This window comes from Grammomys surdaster, unplaced genomic scaffold (assembly GCF_004785775.1).
Source record: "Grammomys surdaster isolate TR1022 unplaced genomic scaffold, NIH_TR_1.0 99, whole genome shotgun sequence".
Lineage (NCBI taxonomy): Eukaryota > Metazoa > Chordata > Mammalia > Rodentia > Muridae > Grammomys > Grammomys surdaster.
This window is the reverse complement of record NW_021604578.1, coordinates 7,328,961-7,336,310: the sequence shown is the minus strand read 5'-3', so window position 1 is coordinate 7,336,310 and position 7,350 is coordinate 7,328,961. Positions and strand designations below refer to the sequence as shown.

General features: G+C 42.2%; 1 long non-coding RNA gene across 1 annotated transcript; it reads left to right on the top strand.

The window, feature by feature from the left end:
* The first annotated feature begins 380 nt into the window (after positions 1 to 380).
* Positions 381 to 6,941, top strand: LOC114636176. Its single transcript, XR_003713572.1, has 2 exons — positions 381 to 425; positions 6,462 to 6,941. It is a non-coding gene; the product is annotated as an uncharacterized LOC114636176 (long non-coding RNA).
* The last annotated feature ends 409 nt before the right edge of the window (positions 6,942 to 7,350 follow it).

Sequence of the window (7,350 nt, the reverse complement as noted above, 5' to 3'; positions counted from 1 at the left end):
AAATAGTAGGAGGTAGTAGGAAGTAGGAAGTAGAGGAAGGAGAGAGAAAGTGAGAGGTGTCAGGAGACTGAAGGAGTGAGAATATAGTAAGAAGAGAAGAGAATAAAGAAGACTTGAAGAGACTCCACCGGACTCTGGCTTGTATCTATCTTTTGCGTCTCTCGCCCCTTTTTTCCCCTTCCTCCGTCCCCACTCTCTCTTGCTAGACCCTGACCTGCCGACCAGAGCAGCAGCACCGGCCGGCCTTTACAAAGTAGCAGAACCCGACGGCCGTTACAAAAGAAACGGCCGTTACAAAGTGGCGCCCAGACGTGGGGCAGCAAGAACCAGAGACCCAGTGAGGGACGTTACTGGAAGGAGGATTGACTGAAAATTCAGAGGTGAAATAGAGGTGATTGCCACAGAAAACTGCCGTGTGGAGACCAGTAAGTCATAGTAATAATGGGGCAAGAAATAAGTCAGCCTGAACTCAACTCTGTGGTTTTGTTCTGTTGCTTGCTGTTTACGTGTATCAATTGTCTGCTTTTGTTTCGCTGTTTAAATGTTGCCTTTCATGTCCAAAAGAAAAAGAAACACATAGAATCCAAAATAGGACCAAAGGTTGAAGTAATCAATTTGTCAGAGCCAGATTGTGCTGACCTAGAGGAAGAGGCAGCCAAATATTTTGATCCTGAATGGCCTTCTTCCCGAAGGCCCCCTCCCTATGCTCCTCCACCTCCAGACACTCCTGCTATGGAGATGGTGGTCGAAGATCACAGAAAGGAGTTGCAGGACAAAATTTCTTTTCTTAAACAACAAATTTCTCTCCTTAAACAACAAATAGAGTTAGAGGAAGAGTATCAGGACTTAATTAATCAGATACAAAAATTAAAGACAGGGAAGAGGTCTCGAGAGGGCAAGGAAAATTCCTCAGGTCCTCGAGTTCCTCAACCTGGAGTCCAAAGGCACCCCCTGTCCTCTGGTTTCAGTTCAGCCACAGATCAGCCAGAGGAGAGAGAGGTTAAGGTTTTCCCTGTATCAGAGACTAGAGATCCTCAAGGAGTTGTGTGGAGACATCACACAGGGTTTAACTTTCAAATTATTAAAGAATTAAAAAATTCAGTGTCACAATATGGTGCCACTGCTCCCTTTACTCTTGCAATCTTGGAATCTGTTGCAGAGGAGTGGCTGACTCCTGGTGATTGGGATACTCTAGTGAGAGCAGTTCTTAGCGGTGGTGACTATCTTATTTGGAAATCAGAGTATCATGAGAATTGTAAAGAGACAGCTAGGAGAAACATTCAGGCAGGTAATGGTTGGTCCTTTGATGCCTTAGTAGGAGAAGGGCAATTTGCTTCTAGTGATAACCAGATGCAATATGACCCAGGCTTATTCGCTCAAATTCAAAATGCGGCCATGAAGGCTTGGCGCAAACTCCCAGTAAAGGGAGACCCTGGTGCATCTTTGACCTCAGTCAGACAAGGACCTGATGAACGATTTTCTGATTTTGTTCATCGATTAATGACAACAGCAGGGAGGATTTTTGGTAATGTAGAGGCAGGTGCAGATTATGTGAAACAACTTGCATATGAAAATGCCAATTCTGCCTGCCAAGCAGCCATTAGACCCTACAGGAAAAAGACAGACCTTACTGGGTATATCAGACTCTGTTCTGATATAGGGCCCTCCTACCAACAGGGCTTAGCTATGGCAGCCGCCATGCAAGGACAATCAGTAAGAGACTTTTTGGCAAGTAGAGACAAAAAGGCCTGTTTTAAATGTGGCAAGCCTGGACACTTTTCAAAATATTGCAAAGCAGAAAATGAGTTAACCCAGAGACAGCCCAGAAAACAGCCTGGGCTATGCCCACGTTGCAAACGTGGAAGGCATTGGGCTAGTGAATGTAGGTCCAAGACAGATGCACAAGGAAACACCCTTTCCTATAATCAGGGAAACGGGAACAGGGGCCAGCCCCAGGCCCCGAACCAATACAAGCCAAAGCAGGCTTATGGGGCAGTCAGTTTCATACCGACAAACAACAACCCCTTTCAGAACTTAGTCGAGCAACACCAGGAAGTGCAGGACTGGACCTCAGTTCTGCCACCCACACAGTATTAACCCCAGAAATGGGACCTCAGGCCTTACCCACTGGAGTGTTTGGACCACTCTATCCAAATGTGTTTGGCCTGATAGTGGGAAGAAGCAGTGCTACTATGGAGGGACTACAAATTTTTCCTGGAGTTATAGACAATGATTATCAAGGTGAGATTAAGGTAATGGCCAAGGCAATACAGAATATAGTCACTATTCCTACAGGAAGGAGGATAGCTCAACTATTGTTACTTCCATTGATTCCTACTAATCACAAATCTTTAGATTCTGAAGGAAAATCTGCTGCAGATAGATTCTGGCATCCTAATACTAAAAAGAATTTTGCAACAGTCCTCTGGAAAGACCCATTAACTGGAACCTGGAATGGGCCAGATCCAGTGCTTATCTGGGGAAGAGGATCTGTCTGCATATATTCCCAAACGGCAGATGCCGCACGATGGCTGCCAGAGAGACTGATCAAACAAATAGACAATAATAACAAATCCAGGGAGGAGAAACCCCCTGAGAAGCGTATTTATACCACAGCAGACCCTTCCAGTTCCTTTGTCTGAGGTGAAACTGATAGGCATCTTACCTGAGAAAGGTATGGTGACACCTCCTTCCTTGGAGGATGTGCTCACACACCGAGGCTGTTGAGAACTTTGGGTGACAGAGGGTAGCGTGAGAGAGGACCAAAATAAATACAGATCTCCCTGGAAGAGTGGTATTTTTATAGAAACATGCGGTTTCATGGTCATGTCCTCGCCATAAAGAGCTCTCATACTCCCCCAGCTCTCCATATTGTGTCTGTCCTGTAATTTTCAATTTGTTCCCACCCCGCTTTCCACAGAACTATGTGTCCAGTGAGGGTCACGCTTCATTTCAGTTCATAAACTTTTAAGACGTCTTCCAGCCCAGTGGTTCTTTGGTTTTTTTGTTTGGTTGGGGCTTTTTTTTCCCCTAACAGATACAGATTTTAAAAGTTTGATGGCTATGTGTTTGCCTGATTTATGATTTAATTCTAGAAAGTGATACTGGTTTCTATCTGTCATTGGGGATGAGCTTCCCTTGGCAAATACATCTCTGGAAGTTAAAAATAAGTGGTTGGTTTGAATGAAAACCAAAACCAACCAAACAAACAAACAAATAAGCAAAAAAGTAATGAGTCGTACATATGTGCAACATAGAGTTGTACATTGTTTTGTTTGGGGGGTGGGTGGTAGGGGAAGGAGAGAGGAGGTTAAAAACCAACTCAGTGAAGGGAAAAGAAGGGAGTTTCATATCTGAAAGTAGGATCCACCTTGATCCAGAAGCATGAAGCAGAGAGCTAACTGGGAATTTCTTGAGCTTTTGAAGTCTCAAAGATCATGCCACCACTCCCCCTGCCCCCATGACATATCTCCTCCAACAAGGCCACACCTCCTAATCCTTCCCAAACAGTTTCACCCACTGGGGACCAAGAATTCAATATGGAGGCCATTCTCATTCAAATCACACAGTGTGAACACACACTGATTTGTGTTCAACAATGTAAAAGTTTAAAACAAACAAACAGACAAACAAACAAACAAACAAAAAACCCAAAACCAAACCAAACCAACCAAAACAAAAGTTTAGTTAGTTCTTTCTTTAGCTTTGATGTTTACCTCTGATAACTTTTCATTGCTGTTTCTCAGACATGATGGCAGTCCAGGGACTGGTGGGTGTGGGATGCAGGTGGTGGTGTTGCTCACCCCTGGATCATATCAAAGATCTCAGAATGGTTATCTCTAGTTGTATTATGAAAAGTCAAGGTTGGCTCAGATTTATGAGGGCACACTATCATAAAAGGCAAGCAAACAAGCAAGAACATTAAATCAACTTTGAGGCTCTTCTGTGTTAGGAAAGCTGTGATCTGCCTCTTGTGCATGCTTTAATGCCTTGGTAGTGGATGTCAGCTACCACCACTGTGAAAAGGGCACTCGACCTCAGTTTGTTCTTCATCACCAAATGAAAAGGCTAGGGGTTCAGTATCCAGAGTACTTTAGGCCTATGAAAACACAAAGCGTTTTAGTTTTATTTCAAATCTGTATTTTTAAAACCTTCCTCTTCTTTGGGATGTGTGGGGGTGTCTTGTGGAACAGGGCATTGCAACAAATTCCAGGCTGGCATGGAACTCACTATGTAGAACAGGGTAGTCTTGAACTTGAACCCATCCCACTGCCTATGCTTCCCAAGTGCTAGGACTACAGGCATGTGATACCACATTCTGCTGGAGAATTGCTTTTAAACTTCTTCTCTAAGGAGTTCCAGTGATGGAGAAATCATGGTAAGTCATTTCAACAGTTTGGCTCTCCCCATCCTCATCTCAGGAACTGGACTGCTAGGCTTGGCCAAGAATAAATGCAACTTGGGTTTCAAAACCTTGCCCGGGCAGCTTTTGCTTCTGTGGGCTTTGAAGACCAAGATGTGAAATGTAGCAAACCTCAGGCAGCATTTACCAACAATTGTTTTGGCATCTTAGGCAAGAAATTCCTCATGGCCAGGATTCCCAGAGCCTTCCCTTTCCTTGTCTGAGAGGCCGGAACCACACAGCCTCTGCAGCCCTCTTATCTGCCTAGACGGTCTTTGATCCACCCACCTTAAAGGGAACAGGAACGTGTTTGTTTTCAGGCACTGTTGCGCCCTACATGGAAACAGTTTAAGTTGTGTATTAGACACGGCAAATTAAAAACATCTAAAAATAACACCTTAGAATGGGTTGTTTATCATTTCTTTTGAATAAAATATGAATTCCGGTTGGAGGAAAAAAAAACTTGACAAAAATAATCTTGCTGAGGAAACTCCTCTTTAGGAAATTTGAGATTTTTCATGTCCTCTCCAATCTCTTCCTGTCCTTTTTGCTATCCTTTAAAACCATAAACATTATATTGGGATCAATTAGACCTATTAAAATCTTCTGGAAACAGTTCAATTCTTGTCATCTTAGAACTTGCAAATTGGCATTAGCTAGTTCAATATTGTAGTTTCTTAAGGCACACAGAGCTTTGGAGTCATCTGTAGGGAGAGATTAATTTCCATTTGTGCTGTAATCATGATAGAAAGCAAAATATACCCCCTAGGGAAGTTGTTATGTATCTAATCATCTCCCCTGGAATAGACAACATTAGTAAGAGAATGTAAACTTTTAGTCAGCTCATTGTTAATTTCTCAATATGCATATATGTAATGATCCATTCTTTTAAGAGAGAAACTGTCTGGACTTTTGGAACTTGTGGTGGTTTGAAAAGAGACTGGCCCTCCTTGGTTCATACGTGTGAAAGCTTGTTCCACAGTTGGTGGAACTGTTTGGGAAGGATGAGGGGGTGTGGCCTTGTTGGAGGAGGTGTGTCACTAGGGATGGGCTTTGAGGTTTCAGGAGTCCATACCATTTTCAGTTAGTTCTTTCTTTTTCTGACTCTAGTTGTTGTCTTAATATGGAAGCTCTTAGTTACTGCAACAGTGCCCTGTCTGGCAACCTGCTGGTCATGATTCACTCTGTGAAACTGTAAGCAAGCTCCCAATTAAATGATTTTTAAAAATAAGTTGCTTTGATCATGGTGTCTTTTCACAGCAATAGAAAAATAACATAGGTAGAGCTCAATTATACTGGAAATATTTTACTTAATAAGTAGACAGGAATGAAGAAATTGAGTTGAAATATTTTCTATCGTTTCTGAAAATGAATCTAAATTCCAGTTCAAATCAGGTGGGAAGCATACATTCTAGTTTCTAGACTCTAGAATCTCCATGAAGACTCTCATAGTCTAGCTTTGGAACTGGGGCATGAGCCCTTCTCTTCATGTGGGAACGTTAAAGAACCTCTCAAATCATTTTGATTAGATTGGAACCAAACGAAAGCCCAAGTTTTTGTAGTTCTTAAAAATGAGAATGTGAGGCCCAGAGGAAGGTGAGGAGACTAGAGCGTTTCTGGCTTGTGATGCTAGACACATCAATATGACAAGTCAAAAATAAGGTTTCCAATGTAGCTCTCTGGTTAAAGCTCTACACCAAAACGTTATTATTTCTATTGGGAAAGATGTTGGAAGTTGGATCACTGGATGAATTTTGGTGTTATTATTGAATTAAAATCTTTGCTTTCATCCATTTTTAGGTTTGTGTCCATACGCAGAGCCCTAACATGGCCAAAACAACAGCATATGATATGGTTTTATGGGGACTGAATGAGAAAATATGTGGTGTTCCTTTATTCCATGAAAATGGAGTACTTTTCTTCACTTTCCTTCCCGTTTCTGTGTACATTAACCTGTTCCTAATAGCTGAATGTTTACCAAGTGGCATTCCTAAGAAGATTTATACCTTAAAAGTATGGAAGATTTACTTATGTTGCCTTTGTATTTCCCTTTAATCAGATTAATAACAACAAAGACCGATTGGTGACTCTGGAGGAATTCCTGAGAGCTACAGAGAAGAAAGAATTCCTGGAGCTCGATAGCTGGGAGACACTGGATCAGCAACAGTTATTCACTGAGGAAGAGCTTAAAGGGTATGAAAGTATGATTGCTATGCAAGAGAACAAGCTTAAGAAGAGGGCAGACGAGCTGCAGAAGCAGAAGGAGGAGCTGCAGCGCCAGCACGACCACCTTGAGGCCCAGAAGCAGGAGTGTCAGCAGGCTGTACTGGAACTGAAGAAACTACAACAAGGCATTGCTCCATCAAGGCCAGCAGGAGAGCTGAAGTTTGAGCCACACACATAAAGTCCTGATGTCTGCCAGAACTTGGAAGAAAACCGTTGACTCAACATCTGTTTCATCTTTCAACATTCCTTCTTTTCTCTCCACTCAATAAATACTTTAAAGCACAATTGGAATAAAGGAAGAGACTTTTAAGTAGGAAAAAGAAAAGAAAATTTGCAAGTCACCTGCTAATAGAGGTCATTATCTCAGTGTCCTTAGTATAATAACTTCAGTAGCATTAAGAACCCGTATATTTCGTCATTCAGTGTACCTCTCCAGGTGCCTCAGGTGTCTTGTTTCATGAGTGTTCTTTTCAGCCTTATTCTTCTCTGCATGATCTGTTCGGCCTCTAATACATAAGCTTCCCACCTTGGGCTATTCCACCTGACTTTAGCCCCTCCCCACGCCATAGCCAAGTGACTTCTTGTTCTCAAACATTTTCTTATTGTCTGAAACAATTCAGATATGTAGGTTACCTCTAAAAACACTCGTATACAATTATTTTTTAAAGAAAAAAAACAACAACACTGTTTCCTTTCAGTTCTTCTTCATGTTTTAGTTTTTT